At 40.5% G+C, this 17,241-nt stretch overlaps 1 non-coding gene across 1 annotated transcript; it reads right to left on the bottom strand.

Annotated features, from left to right (window-relative positions):
• Positions 1-14,724: 14,724 nt before the first annotated feature.
• Positions 14,725-14,831, bottom strand: LOC145091082 (small nucleolar RNA R71). Its single transcript, XR_013701970.1, has one exon. It is a non-coding gene; the product is annotated as a small nucleolar RNA R71 (small nucleolar RNA).
• Between the last annotated feature and the right edge of the window lie 2,410 nt (positions 14,832-17,241).

Below are 17,241 nucleotides of genomic sequence, written 5' to 3'. Positions count from 1 at the left end.
TACTTTCTTCAAATTACTTGTAGAATAAGATTGGGGAAGCATTGTGGAAGATTTTACAAGTTATTTCAAGCAACAATTTTGTGTTTCAAGCTCCATATCGGGTATTCTCTTTCCAATTCTTTGACTTTGCATTGTTAGTCAAAAAGCTTCAATCTTTGTGCTTAAACTATTAAATTGAGTGTTAATTGTGTGTTGGTCCTTTGAATTGGTTGTGAATTGTGCGTAAAAGTCAAATTTTTGTACCTAAATTTCGTTTCTCTCATGGCTTCATCGTTTCGTGGGGGTGGTGAAAAGGGTAATTCCAAGCGTTCTAGAGTCGTTGACTCTAGTGTTAGTCAACATGTCCCAAACCCTCCATGCCAAAATCCGGGTGAATTGACATTGTTAGACTCTTAAAAAGAAGCTAGTTATCATAATTTTCTTAGTCGTGGGCGCAGAGCACAGAAATTCGCGGACATGCCAACTCTTGAGTCCGTCCATATACATAGCCAAGTCCGTGTTTTGTTCAGAAATATTGGATGGGAAGGTTTGTTGTCATTGCATGATGTTGGGTATGTCCAACCTACTCTTGAATTTCTGTCATCTGTTTCCTTCAATCATCGAACCGAGTATCTCTCCTTCCGTGCTTTTAGTCGTAATTACCAGTTGCATAAAAATCAATTATGTGAACTCATTGGTGCTCCAATTGCTAGCACTTACAGCTCGCTACACATATTTAATTTTCCATTTCAAGAGGATGCTAAAGTTTTTTGGGGGATAATTTCAGGATTGAGATATTTAGTGTTGTGAAAGCATTAAGTATCATTCATCGTGTTCTTAAGGCCACTCATCGCGACCTTGCCTTTATTGTATTTCCACAAAATGGTATAAGCAAGGCTGGCCAAAAAGAATTAGAGCTAATATGGTGTATGATCCACAACCCAAATCAACTTCCTGGTTTTTGCATTATGGATTATTTTCAAATTGTTGAAAATATCCCGCAGCACCAGTGGTAAATTACTCTGTGGGGGGGGGGGGTATGATCACAATTATCCTCAAACACTCAGCTCTTTCCATTTGCTTTCCCCCCGGTCTCGATGTCATTGAAGGAGAAACTCGCCTCATGAAAAACAACTTTCAAAACAAGCATTTGTTCCATATAGATTATGAAACAAAGGCCATTTATTGGGCTGTTGATAGCCGTGATGACCTCAGCATCGATCATCAAAATTCTGAGCTTCTTCGATTGTTAAACCTCGTACACAACACTGTTTGGCGCCTTAGTTCCAATTTAGGTGTTCAGATGCTCGAGCCTGATCTTGATTCTGATGAGGATGAACCCATTCCTGATGCAACCATACCTGATGCTGCAGCTCCAATGCAGCAAGAGCCTGTCATGCATCCCCATCATGACATGTATATGCAAGAATTTTGTAGGTTGCATGAAGACAATAGGCGTTTGCATCGTGATTATTTTGAACTTTATGATAGTGTTTGTGAGACAAATATTGAGATGGTGGAGTTTAGATAAAAGTTTTATACTGTTAGAGATAATCAACAAGCACGTAACCAACATGTGGATTCCCTTGCGACCGACATACATAGGGTACTCTATTTAGGTGGTCAACCCACACAAACACCTTATTACCCTCAATATCCACACTACCCTCCACCGTACAATCCACAATTTCCACATCCATATCCTCCGCCATTCCCACCTCAAGATCCTCCTCAATAATATGTCCCGCTCTCTTCCCAAGCATCGAGGACGATGCATATTTTTAAGCTTGGGGAGGGGGGGGGGTGATAATGCATTGTATATATAAATTGCATATTCATTCATTGTATTAGAAAAAATTTAAATAAAATTACAAAACATAAAAATACAAAAAGATTTTTCTTTTTCATTTAGGTTTTTGGATCATTTCATGCATTTTTCTCTCCTCTTTCTTCTCATCTTTAGAATGCCTTTAATTTTTTTGTCACAATACACAGTCAAATTCAAAGTTTTGTCTGCTTATACCCCATAGATATGTGGTGTCTCTAATTTGCGAAACTTTAGAACTATTGATAACACACTTATTTACTATTCACTTACTGGCGGTGCATTGAGGTGTTTTATGACACGTAGCTCCTCTTAAATAATTCGGTCACAGTAGGTGATAATCAAATGTAGGGTGTTTTTAAAATACCCATGAGTACGTCATTATGTGAATCGGTAAGGCATAAGGAGGTGCAAAAGTTGGTTTTCTAGTTTCATTTTTAATTTATTTTGTTAATCGTTTGTATGTATGCTTGTTTAGTTATTACTTTGTTTTGTAGTATTTAGTTTAGATTAAATAACTTTTTGTTGGATTATACATGATCTTCGCTTGGTTCAAAAAGATCGGTTCTAAAAAAAATATAAAAAAATAGGACTTATGCAGCTTTTTCAACATTTGTCTTTATATATTTAGGGTCAAATCAATTTTTCCAAAGTATAGTTGTTAAAGTTGTTTATTATTTTCATTTTAGTTTTCTAGTTGTAAATATTATAAGTTATTGTTATTTTAAACCAATTTTTTTTCCAAAGTCAAAACCGTGAAGTCATCAAAATGGCGGATTTCAAAGTCAAACCTCTACAAATGTTTGCCATTTATAAAGAGTTCTTCAAAATTCAATTTATCAACTTTTGTGTTCAAGTTTAAAAAAATATTTAGTTTATGTTTGTTTTTTCATTTATTTTGTAATAGTTAAGTTGAGTCTTTGTACATATTCATGCTGTTTTCTAGTAAAAAAAAGAAAAAAAAAAAAGAAAAAGAACCGAACCAAGCCTTTCCAGATTTATCATGATGATATTTTCACAAGAAATTCGTTTGTGCTTGATTATGTTATCGGGATATATAATTTGAGGCATTTTTTATGTTTGCATTTACATTCGCATTTGCATTCACCTCTTCCTAGGTTAAATCTTGTTTTGTTTTCTTGAGGACAAGAAAAGGGTCAAACTTTGGGACATTTGTTAGGTGCATAAGTTGCACCTTTTCATAGGTTAATTTCATGTTTATTTGTATCAATGCATTGCGAAAGTAGTGTAATTTTCATACATTTTGTATTTATGGACATTATCGAGGATCTATCGATATTTCACCATTTTCTGTGGATGTTTCAGGGTGATTTGAAGATTGGAGCATGCTTAGGATGGTTAAGGGAATCTCTCGGTGAAATTTCGGAACTTTCGGAGCTAAAATGAAGAAATGAAGGAAATCAGAAAATGACTTGTATGTACTACATTACACGGCCCGCGCTTTGGCAAGGCATACATTACATGACCGTGCTTTGGAAGCATTTCAGCACATCAGTGCCATTACACGGCCGCATAACAGCAAGGCATACGTTACTCGGGCCGTGTAACGTGATCTGATGGATTTTCAAATTTTAACTTTTGATTTATCTTTGGTTACTAGTACATTCAAACATAACTTCGACTTCGAACTTCAAGGGGACGATTTTGGGAGATTATATCATCATCTAGCATCTTGGAAACACTTTAATTTTCTTTTTTTAATGTTAATTTGAAGATCAAACTTGTTGAATTTGTAGTTTCACTTAGACGTGTGTGGCTGATTTCTTTATCATTTTCGATTCCAAATTTCTAAGTGTTTGTTGTTAGAATGTAATTTTGACCTGACTTTGTGTTTATCGTCTAGTAATCTTTGATTTGATCTTAATTATATGTTTGATTAGTTCTCTTTTTCACTTGATCAATGAATTAGGGTTCTTATCAATCTAGTTAATCAAATTGTGAAATTCGTATATGTTTTATGATATGATGTTAGTAACATGCACTTAATTGGTTGTAATTAGATCAAAATTAGTGTAATCAAAGATTAGATGTTCATATTCCCAAACTTATGAGGAATGTTGGATATTGTTGGTAATTGTTGGAAGATCTTAATGTCATCTAATGATTTGATACAAGAGCTTGTTTAAATTGAATTAATTAAATGAAGCTTTATATAAAGAACATGTTTTGAATATGACACTTTTGTCAACTTGGATATTAGAGTTTATTAATATCTAAATTACCAACCTAGATTGAACATGGATCACAGTCATATTACATCTTATAATACAATACATGTATAGAAATCCGAATCGGAAATGTATTTCTTTTACTGAATTTTGTTATTAATCTTGTTTTTTATAAAGTTTAATTTGAGTTCAAACATAATCCCCCATTTCAACATTAATTGTATGATGTGTGAGAATGTGGCTAAATAAGTAGTCACGTATTCCTGTTGACCGACCTTGCTTAATCTTTACTATCTTTAGTGTATGAAGTAGCAGTGACTAAAGTTTTATTGTTATTATTTTATCCCAATATTTGTTGGTTTGACCACCAACCATTATTACAAAATGTTTTCAAAATAGTTTCATATTAGAGTATCCCAGAAACCATAAGTCCAAAACACGAGGATGTGTATCATCATGCCTTCGCCTTACCGAGACATCTGGAGCACCTGAAACAATAAATTGAAACCGTAAGCACAAAGCTTAGTGAGTTCCCCCAAAATACCCATACACACGACAACACACATATAATCACAAACAGCATACTGTGAGTCCAATCAAACATCAGGTTGGAATACCCCAGACCCTCAACCATCGGGTTGGAATGCTAACATACTATGGGTCCAATCAATCATTAGGTTGGAATACCCCAGAAACTCAACCATCGGGTTGGAATGCCAACATACTATGGATCTAATCATCCTCGGGATGGTATACCCTCGGCCCACAACAATTGGGTTGGAATGCCCACATACTACGAGTCCAATCATCCCCGAGATGGAATAATCATGGCCCATAACCTTCGGGTTGGAGTGACCACATACTACGAGTCTAATCATCCTCGGGATGGAATACTCACGGCCCACAGGCCACAACCATCTGGTTGGAACTCCCACATACTATGAGTCCAATCATCCTAGGGATGAAATATTCACGGCACATAACCATCGAGTTGGAATGCCCAGGTTTGTTGGCTCTCGCACAAAGCAGATAAGCCTCATCCACCAATCAAACATGTACACATATAACAAATAATTACGCAACAATCCATAGACAAACATACCGATCTAACATATCATAACTACATAATAACATCCTATCTACCATGATACTGATCTAACAGATCATAATAGCATAATATCATCATATCTACCAGGATACTGATCTAACAGATGATACGATACTCGAGCATATAACATATCAGGATAACAATCCAAAAAGGGCAGGCCTTGGTGCCTTAGACCCTTGAGTATAGTGAGGAAAACTCACCTCACATTGCTGAAGTCCCGCGGGCGAAACCCTAGCTGTTAAATGACCTATTCCCGAACTATCAACATCAAAACAACACCCAATTAATAATTGGGTTCCAAGCCTAAGGCCCAACTCACACTCCAAAGGCTCAAAATTCAACCAATGAACCAAAGCCCAATATATGGACCAATTTTCTAAATTGGGCCCAAGCCTTTCTAATGGGACTTATCCTAAGGCCCAATCTAATATTCCAGTCCATATATTTGTTCTTGGATAGCCCATCAATAGCCCAATAGTAAGGCCCAAGCGAAATTAGGGTTTTTACATAAAATGACGATTTGGGTTAAGTGTTTCTTACTTAACCCATTAAGGATTTAATCCATTAAGTTCATCACTCTACGAGATAGATCATACGGTGTGATCGGGTGTAATTCATAATTCAATTCCAATGGCCCAAGACGTGGGTCCCGATAAGTCCAAATTAAAATCTCCAAGATTAGGGTTTTCTAAATCCTAATTAGGGTTTCCAACCCAAAACACAACAATTAGGCCCAAAAGCTAAGTCTTTAGATCAATCAGGGTTTCATTAGGTCAACTAGGGTTTCATAAGTCGTCTACCACCCACTACCACCTCGGGTAGTGGTGGTCAACGGCAGCTCACGGCGGTGGCTATCACCTCACGTTGGTGGTTATAGTTCTAGTCCAATTATGTCCAAACATCCCAAAAGCAATCTAAACACAAGCAAAAGCACACCACCACCCAACACAGCGGCTGGTGGTGGCAGAAGGTGGCAGCCACCACCTCACTGTGGTGGTTATAAGTTTTCTTTGATTATTCCGTCACCGATTACTATTTTACAATGCAATGCCGCAAAATAAACACAAGCACAAGAAGATAAACACACGCAACCACCCTTTTAGTGGCCAGTGGTGGTACAAGGCAGCAACTACCACCTCACGGTGGTGGTGGTGCTGTTCTCGTGAATTCCGGACAAACATCACTACATACAACACACACAAACTGCTTTTGTTCGCAAAAAGAACCCCGCCACCCAACTGGTGGCGTATGACGACGACAACATCACGGGAAGGCGGCAGAAGCAGCGGTTTGCGATGACAGCCACCACCTCACGATGGTAGTGGTGGTTTCTCTTGATCCTCTGCCCAACAACACATCAGAACATGCACATACGTCATAGACTGGACAACGGGGCACGAACGGCGACAACAATTGCGCCTACTGCCAGCGTCGTTGGACATAGAAACGACTCGGAGGACGGCAGCGGCGGAACAACAGCGCTATAGCGGCGTTTACGGCGACTGGAGCAGCGACACACAAACACGTTAGCTCTAAGGGATGGCAAACGATGACCAGAACAACAGCAACGAGCCATATGACGGTGACGACAGTAATGTAATGGTGGAGTGGGTTTGGCGGACGACAATGGATGCGACTTGAGCAACAACAACAGAGGACAGAGAACGACTAGGTGAATGGTGGCGATTTTTTCGACTCCAACAGTTGTGGCGTTGCCGGTGATTGAAGAAGGAGGGTGGCGGCCGGTGGTGGGAGGCATAAGATGGCCGTTGTGCATTCTCTTGGGGTTAGGGTTTTGGGAGGGTTATATACGAGACTTCCTTAAATTTGTTTCCATAATGACAGGAATGGCCCCTCCCCATAAGTATCTTTTCAATCAAGGCCCATAATTTACTCTTCATACCCCTATTCCCATAATTCTTTTCATATTAAGTCCAACAGTTACCAAACAGCCCATTAGCCTCCAAAATCTCTTCAAATTAAGTCCCAATTATTTACCAAGTAGTCCCCACCTTCATAAAGATTTACAAAACCAATCCGGAACTTACACTTTTAACCCCCAACTTCTAAATTATGACAATTAACTCCTCGAAACCAACACCTTGCTATATAATTACGGATTTTAGGGCTACTATTTATTCATTAATTTGTCTATTTATTTATTTCATAAACAGGGTGTTACAACTCTCCCCCACTTAAATTAGATTTCGTCCTCGAAATCATCCCTTACTAACCCTTACACGCCAACCACTCAAGTAACATGCCTATAATCTTGGCACACCCTGGCCTTCCCAGGGTAACCGTGACCAACCTTCGCAAGGCCCTAACATCCATAGATGAACGAATTCCTTGCAACAAGATCACATCTACTCCGTATGAAATCTTCAGTCTCGAGGTGGTCTGGCTCCCTAATAGACCACTCACACTGAATCATTGCCGGATTCATTGAACTTAACTCCCAACTGGCTACTTAACTTTTGATAACCTGAGGTTCCTACAAGAAGACGGATTCGCAGACCAAATTTCCCTTCAATATACTTATACCTGACAGAAAGCTCATCCGAAATACCGGATTCCTGTGCGGTTGTTGAACCAACGAGCAATCTTACAGTCGCTCTACGCAACCTTCGAAGGAAACTTCAACTAACAATAACTGCCCTAGCTATATCACCACTCAAGGCTCCATCAATCCTTTTGGACCATCTGATCATAATAGTCTGACAACCTATTGCCATCGAATCAAATACGAAAAATGAACACTACCAGAATATTGTAGTCTTACATCATGCCCGGTCCTCCAACGACCTACCGTTTCCCGATTCCAATCATGCCGTGGTCGACCCACAATCTTATGAATTTGCCCATCTTGTCCTAATCATTTGAAAGAATCAGTGTAGGCTATGAGTCATCCCGTAGTCTCACAACACTTCCCACACTATCTGACCGCTAATGAATGCTACGGATACCCCCGCAGTCTTACAACACTTTCTCCCTAACACAACCGCAACCCGATACCTTACCCTCAATCTATCAATCCAAATACCCTCAAAGCCAAGCACACACTCGACCGAACACCCTAAATGAACTCAGTTCATGACTAGAACCCCGAATTGATTCCCCAAATTCTGCTATCAAGCATCGAGAAGACGCGATACACATTCTGGGGAGTTTTATCGAGCTCCCAACTCACACAACCCTCAAACTAAACAGCCACTTGGGTCGCCTTCATCCCTAACGGGGATGCGAAACTTATTCCAGTTTCGAAATCGTTCTTACTCCCACAATCCGGGACGATTCTCCCCCACTTAGATTCAACTAAGTTTTCACAATACATGAAAATTTGAGAATTCCCAATCCTTCTCACATTCCAACAATCGATCCGATGACAACCAGCTCTTTCCAACAGTGCTCCATTACTAGCCAATCCCAAGAGATCACACACTTCCAAGATCCAGATGAACACTTCCTGAATCCCAGTGAGACCGACAGTCCCTAATGCTTGAATGATCTCACACTCAAATCTTGAAGACCAAAAGATGGATGCTCCAACTAATACCTCAGCAACGAGCTACTTCCCTTGGCGCTTTCATCCGCCAATCAATAACGGTTACTAAAACCACTGAATCTTGACAGTGCTGAATAACCATCATGTGGGACCTTATCCGCAGATCTCCTCCATAATACCCTTCTTCCCATTGTGATCCAAACAATATCCCACTCCCGGGCTCTAGAAATCATATCATTCAGGGTCTCGCACCCTTACTCACTCACAGGCTCAGTCGGCCACAACTAAACTACAGTAGCTGAAGCAACCTCTGCCCTAAACCGAGCTACAAATTACTCCCAAGACATATTTTCCAATCCCAAAAGTGCAATAAATCGCACAGTCATTCCTTACCGCCCGATACAAGAAATCCAAATTGAATTAGATCTTAGCTCCTATGGGTAGGGACAGTAATCGCATACGCCTCAGCAGATAATGATGCCGCATCGACCCACCCGCGCTCACCAACGCTGAAATACTGTCGCCAACCCCTGCGACCAACTGACCTCGAGCTGGAAATATGACCTGACCTAGGGGTCATAAGACTGCTCACTCCTTTGAACTCGGAAAACTGAAAGGGCACAACCCTTGCCCTCGAAAATAACATTCCAATCCATCAATTAACCCTTTTACTTCCAGCTGCAAAACTCAAGCTGATCATAATCATCACTCCCTTCCTGATCCCCGGGACTCACACCTCGGCCTCAAACAAAACCCCCGAAGCCTCAAATCCAGAAACTCATGTGCCAGCCTCTCTTGCTCAACCCGCGGAATGTAATGAGTATGGAACATCTCGCTAATCCCAAGTAACCGCAACCCTCTGCTCATCATAATATGTCCTAGTAACAAGTCTCGGTACTGGAAAGCTCGACCAGCTCCTCCCCCTGCCGCCATTACAGCTGCTATAGCTATTGCGGTTTCCGTCTCAGCAAGGGCTGCATAGCGGTCGTCGAAATACGCAACCATGACGGTCTTGATAGACCCAAACATCTCTGGCAATTGCGCCCGAAAAAGAGCAGCAACCTCATTTTGCAAGATCTCCCGAATCCTAGCATCCAGATCCTCTGGTCTCATCTATCCAGTAGTCCCGGTCACTGTTGCTCGCCCGCCCTGGCTGCTAGCTCCAGATCCTGATCCGGATCCGGTCTCAAAACGTCTCGTAACCACCATTCTGATAACACACCGGAGAGATCTCGGATAATCCATATAATAACAGGGAACCAATTTCCCAACTATACCCTAGGGGTTGTGACTTCCTTGCTATGCGTATGGGTCCTATGCTTTCAATCGTACGGGCCCATACTACCTTCCACACCTACCCATATTTGTCTAAAGTATCATCACAACGCCCTAACAATATGCAATAACATGGCAAGTGCTCAGTCCTCACTCCTAGAGGAATGCTAAATATCTTATACTGGCCTACCGACCATACACAATCCAGCCATTAAACTTCCACCAAACCTGTAGCACTTGTGTATGCTAGCCATACGTAACGCTGGACCCTATAGATTTTTGAATATATGATCCTACCCTAAGCCCTTCATCTAACATGAACAAGAAATAAGGCCAAACCAAATATTCTCAGGCTATAAGTTCTTAATTATGTACGACTGTGATGGATACACTAAGCAACTACAATCAGGAAAACCCTATGCTATCATGCATCATACAATCAGGAATTTCTATCAAGCAGTTCCTGAAGATTCCTAGCCTAGTACTAGTATGTTGTTCTATCATATCATAATATCAAATATCTGTATGGTATTTTGGGGTCTACTTACTGGCTCCGGCTGATCGTACAATCTGCATCATCCTTTAGTATTTTGAAAAACCATTTAAAAATCATTTTGAAAATCTTTTCCTTGATTGGAGACTGGATTCACACGAGTGTTCCTCCAATTCACTCAAACCAAGGCTCTGTTACCAACTTGTAACACCCATAAAATTCAAGCCAATTTAAAACTTTTTCAAACATCCAAAAGTCATTAGCTGTTACAAAATGTTTTCAAAATAATTTCATATCAGAGTATCCCAGAAACCATAAGTCTAAAACGCGAGGATGTGTACGGTCACACATTCGCCTTGCCGAGACATCTGAAGCACCTGAAACAATAAATTGAAATCGTAAGCACAAAGCTTAGTGAGTTCCCCCAAAATACCTATACACACAACAATACACATATAATCATAAGCAACATACTATGGGTCCAATCAACCATCGGTTTGGAATACCCCAGACCCTCAACCATCGGGTTAGAATACCAACACTCTATGGGTCCAATCAACCATCGGGTTGGAATATCCCCGACCCTTAACCACTGGGTTGGAATGCCAACATATTATGGGTCCAATCATCCTCGAGATGGTATAACCTCGACCCACAACTATCGGGTTGGAATGCCCACATACTACGAGTCCAATCATCCTCATGATGGAATACTCACGACCCATAACCATTGGGATGGAATGCCCACACACTACGAGTCCAATCATCCTTGGAATGGAATACTCACGGCCCACAACCATCGGGTTGGAATGCCCACATACTACTAGTCCAATCATCCTCGGGATGGAATACTCACGAACCACAACCATCGGGTTGGAATGCCTGGGTCTGTTGGTTCTCGTACAAAGCAGATAAGCCTAATTCACCACTCAAACATGTACATGTATAACAGATGATTACATAGCAGTCTATAGACAGACAAACCGATCTAACAAATCATAACAACATAATAACATCCGATCTACCAGGATACCGATCTAATAGATCATAATAGCAGAATATCATTATATCTTCCAGGATACTGATCTAACAGATCATACAATACTTAAGCATATAACATATCAGGATAACAATCCAAAAAGGGCAGGCCTTGGTGCCTTAGACCCTTGAGTATAGTGAGGAAAACTCACCTCACACTTCTGAAGTCCCGCAGGCGAAACCCTAGCTGTTGTACGACCGATTCCTGAATTGTCAACATCAAAAGAACACCCAATTAATAATTGGGTTCCAAGCACAAGGCCCAAATCACACTCCAAAGGCCCAAAAGTCAACCAATGAACCAAAGCCTAACATATGGCCTGATTTTCCAAATTGGGCCCAAGCCTTTGTAATGGGCCTTATCCTAAACCCCAATCCAATATTCTAGTCCATATACTTTTTCTTAGGTAGTCCATCAATAGCCCAATCACCAAAGCCCAATAGTAAGGCCCAACTCAAGGCCCAAGCGAAATTAAGGTTTCTACATAAAATGACGATTAGGGTTAAATGTTTCTTACTTAACCCATTAAGGAATTAATCCATTAAGTCCATCACTCCACTAGATAGATCATACACTATGATCGGGTGTAATTCATAATTCAATTCCAATGGCCCAAGATGTGGGTCCCGATAAGTCCAAATTAAAATCTCCAAGATTAGGGTTTTCTAAATCCTAATTAGGGTTTCCAACCCAAAACATACCAATTAGGCCCAAAAGCTAAGTCTTTAGATCAATCAGGGTTTCATTAGGTCAACTAGGGTTTCATAAGCCAGCCACCACCCACTACCACCTCGGGTAGTGGTAGTCAACGACGGCTCACAGCGGCGGCCACCACCTCACGGTGGTGGTTATGGTTCTAGTCCAATTATGTCCAAACATCCCAAAAGTAGTCTAAACACAAGCAAAAGCACACCGCCACCCAATACAGCGGCTGGTGGCAGTAGAAGGTGGCAGACACCACCTCACGGTGGTGGTTATGAGTTTTCTTGGATTTTTCCGTTACCAATTACAATTTTACAATGTAATGCCCCAAAATAAACACACACACACACAATAAGATAAACACATACACACACAACCACCCTTGTGGTGGCCAACAGTGGTACAAGGCGGTAGCTACCACCTCACGGTGGTGGTGGTGGTATTTCTCGAGAATTCCGGCCAAACATCACCACATACAACACACAAACTGCTTTTGTTAGCAAAAAGAACCCCGCCACCCACCTGGTGGCGTACGACGACGACAACATCATGGTAAGGCGACATAAGCGGTAATTTGCAATGACAGCCACCACCTCAGGGTGGTGGTGGTGGTTTCTCTTGATCCTCTGCCCAACAACACATCAACACATGCACCCACGCCATACACTGGACGATGGGGCACGAAAGGCAGCAACAGTTGCGCCTACAACCGGTGTCATCGGCAACAACAACAACTCGTAGGACGGCAGCAGCGGAACAACAATGCCATATCGACACTTACGACGGCTAGAGCAGCGACACACGAACACGATAGCTATATGGGATGGAAAACGATGACCGGAGCAACAGAAACGAGCCATACGGGGGTGACAACAACAATGTAACAGTGGAGTGGGTTTGGCGGATGGCGACGAATGTGACTGGAGTAGCAGCAATCAAGGACGGAGAACGAATAGGTGAATGGTGGTGGTTTTTCTGACTCCAACAGTTTTGTCGACGCCGGTGATTGAAGAAGGAGGGTGGCGGCTGGTGGTGGGAGGCATAAGGTGGCGGTTGTGCATCCTCTTAGGGTTAGGGTTTTGGGAGGGTTATATAGCCGATTTCCTTAAATTTATTTCCATAATGACAAGAATGGCCCTTCCCCATAAGGATCTTTTCAAATCAAGGCCCATAATTTATTCTTCATACCCCTGCTCCCATAATTCTTTTCATATTAAGTCCAACAGTTACCAAACAACCCCTTAGCCTCCAAAATCTCTTCAAATTAAGTCCCAATAATTTACCAAGTAGTGCCCGCCTTCATAAATATTTACAAAACCAATCCGGAACTTACACTTTTAACCCCCAACTTCTAAATTAAGACAGTTAACTCTTCAAAACAAACACCTAGCTGTATAATTATGGAATTTAGGGCTACTATTCATTCATTACTTTGTCTATTTATTTATTTAATAAACGGGGTGTTACAAGTATTCTTTTAACTCTTGAAGTTGCTTTGTTTGCATTGCTTGTTTGTTTGCTAGTTAATATTAAATTATTCTGAACTTGAAAAATCAGTAAACCCCCAATCAAAGTTTGTTTTATAGTTTAATTAGAAGTAGTTAATTTATTAAATTGAATTATGTTTCCTGTGATTGAAACCCGACTTATATGAGCTACACTATAAACTGACTGTGTACACTACCTATAGGTGCATAGATAGTAAAAGTTTGTTAGGTTATAAATTTAAACCTAGATAGGTACTTTTGCACGCATCAAGTTTTTGGCGCCATCGCCTGGGAATGGTTTATTTGAATTGCTTTTGGTTATTCGATCCTTTTTGTGGGGTAAAAACCACAAAAGTTACTTTGGTTGCATTTGTTTAAGTTGTTTTTATTTTTGAGATGCAACCACGTCATGGTTATCTTCAACATGTCGTGGTCTCACTTCATTTAATTAGTAGTTTAATGATTTTTATTCCTTTTACACATTTTTGTTTTGTTTTTGTTTTGTTTCAGTGATATATGACCCGAGGATCTAAAACACCTATTGTTCCTCCACTAGAAGATCTAGAATCCGCTTTCAACAAGAAGAAAGACAAGAAAGGCAAATCGAGCAGTACTTTCAAATCCGACAAATTCAAGCTTTTTGAAAAGATGCTAGATAAGAAGGGAATCGGATACGAACTAGAATCATCTACTAAAGAACGTTCAGACGATTTAGAGCTAAAGATCAAAGAAGACGAGATAACAGATATCGCGAGAATGACGATGGGAAATTATAAGAAACAGATCCGAGAGAATAATGGACCAATCTTAGTTCCACCCGAGATACCATATGAGAGAAGTTTTGAGCTCAAAGGACACATTGTATCCATGCTAAAGAACATACCTTTCGCCGGGAAAGAGTATGAAGATGCTTTCAAGAACATTGATGAGGTCAAAGATATTTCCAACTATTTTCATGTTCCTAATGTGCCAAGAAAACTTGTGCTACTAAGGATGCTTATGGAAACTTTCACCGGTGAAGCAAAAGTTTGGTTGAAATCTCTTTCACCCGGACCCATCACTACTTGGGACACCCTTCGTAAAGCTTTTATTGAACAATTTAGTCCACCTTCCAATATCTTAAACCTCAAAAACAAGATAACTAATTTTCAATAAGAGGTTGGAGAGTCTTTATATGAAGCATGGGAGAGGTATAAAGGATTGCTTAGAATTTTCCCTCAACATGATTTGAATGTCTAACAAGAAATGTCTATTTTCTATAATGGGGTGAATGTCACAAGTAGACAACTTCTTGACTCCTAAGAGCCAATGACGAAGAAGGAGCCAACTACTATAAGAGTTAATTGAAGAGTTTGCAAAGCACTCATGAGAGTACCATAATCTAAGAGAGGATGTTACTAGAGGAAAAGGCTAATCACAAAGCTGGATCAATCCATTCATGCCATAAGAGTTGGTTGTGATAATTGTAGTGGTCCACATTTGACAAAGCATTGTGACTTTGATGCAAATAGGAATCACAAGGCAAAAGTGTTTTATTCGAGTGGTGACAAGTATGATGAAGATTGAAGGAAGCCTAAGAAGGAATGGTTACCATATGAAGAGTATAAGAAACAAAAAGATGAGATGTATAGACAAACTGGTCAGGGTTTCTACCAAAAAGAATAACCACAAACTGAAAAGAAGATTGATTTCGAGATGGTACTTTAAAGATTTATGGAAGAATCTGAAAAGAGACATGATACAACTAATGCTAATGTAAAAAATTATCAAGCTTCCATAAAAACAACTTGGGCAACTTACTACACTTGTCAATGAAAGATTACCACCTCGTAATCAAGACCCAAAAGCATAACCCTGTGTAATGGCGATATACACCGAAGAACAGGTTCATTATGAGCTATTTGTGGCCCATGAAGCAACAACAAGAATCCCAAGTTGTGTTTGGAAGAAGAGGCGCTCAGAGCCAAAAGAGAAAAAAATGGGACGTGCTCTGATGATTCACCACGTCGTGGTCCCGAGATGAAGAAAACTACGATCATCTTAATTCGTTTCAACCACCATTACCATTCCCATCTCGAGCAATAAAACATTCTCTGGATCCCAAACAAAGGAAATTTATGGAACAAGTACTCGTACTCTCAATCAACGCCCTATTCCTATAATCAATGGCAAAACTTCCTAAGTTTGCCAAATATGTAACGGTTAATAGAAAGGAATAGGAAAAGGCTTCGACAATAGTTCTTAATGAATTGTGCTCAACTGCAATTATCAAGGGATTACCAATCAAGATAGGAGATCCAGGACAGCTCACATTGCCTTGTGAATTTGGCAACTCAACTTCTAATAATGCTCTAGCCGATTCAGGGGCTAGCATTAACCTCATGCCATACTCTTTCTATCAAAAGCTCGAATTACCAAAGCTCCAAGATGCAAGAATGACCATTCGGATGGCGGATCACTCGACTAAATACCTGTAACGATGTAAATTTTCAAAACAATTTTTCATTTTCAAACATAACAAAGTTCATAAAGTAATCTCAAATCTCAATGTATCAAATATTTGATCAGAAAACACATCCCAGAATCACGAATTCATAATTCTCTATCAGTGTGTACGGATCATGTCGACGCCTTCCCGCGATCCTCGCTGGTACTTGAAACACATATCACATAACACGGTAAGCATAATTGCTTAGTGAGTTCCCCATAATAGCACATAAAACACATAAGCCATTCGAGACTATAACTCGGTATGACCCACCGGTCAATGTGTCTCACCGGGACCCTCCAGTCCCATAACTTGTTGGACCCTCTGGTCCAGTCTAGCTCGTTGGACCCTCCGGTCCGTTCTGATCGACGACCCTCTGGCCTCATGAGTCGTTGGACCCTCTGCTCCGGTCCACATAGCATATATATAATACAATACACATAAATCTTAGACATACACTTACACATAACACATAAGACCCTCCGGTCTGCACATAGATACCACCCTAGGTAACGTATAGTGAGAAGACTCACCTCGGGTAAATCGGATAATCTCGTACTCGTATACTGATCTAGCCTCCGCCTAAGCATGTAAACAATTTCATCTAATTAATAACGACTCTAAAAGGCTAGATTAATCCCCCTTTATAAATCCTCAGAAGGGTAAAAGACCATTTTACCCTCCCCCAAGACCCAAAGTCCAATTGTTGACCAAACCCTAAAAGTCAACGAAAGTCAACTCAGTCAACGGTCCAACTTTGACCAGACTTTCCGAGTGCACTCGTGGGACTCGGCGAGTTCATGCACATCCTTTGAACCTTCTAAAGCCTCAATCAATCTCGTCGGGTTAACCTCTCACTCGACAGGTTACCATTGATCACGAATTGCGGGGAAACCCGACTCGACTCGGCGAGTCGTCTCATGAACTTGGCCAGATTCCTCCATGGAAACTATCAAATGACCACTTAAGGTCAGATATGTTTCTCTATCTTATAGATCTAACCTTTAAACACTCAAAATTCATGTAAAGGTCCAACCTTTATACTCATGCAACACTCATAAGGCTCTTTTTGGTGAAATAGCTCCTAAAATGGCAACCTAGGTTCAAAACTCCATTGCAAATACATAAGTTGGATGCTTGGGACTCCCTGG

Source organism: Lactuca serriola, chromosome 2 (genome assembly GCF_051521515.1).
Source record: "Lactuca serriola cultivar US96UC23 chromosome 2, Lser_US96UC23_V15, whole genome shotgun sequence".
Classification (NCBI taxonomy): Eukaryota; Viridiplantae; Streptophyta; class Magnoliopsida; order Asterales; family Asteraceae; genus Lactuca; species Lactuca serriola.
The sequence above is the reverse complement of the archived record's forward strand: the minus strand, read 5'-3'. Positions and strand labels throughout refer to the sequence as shown.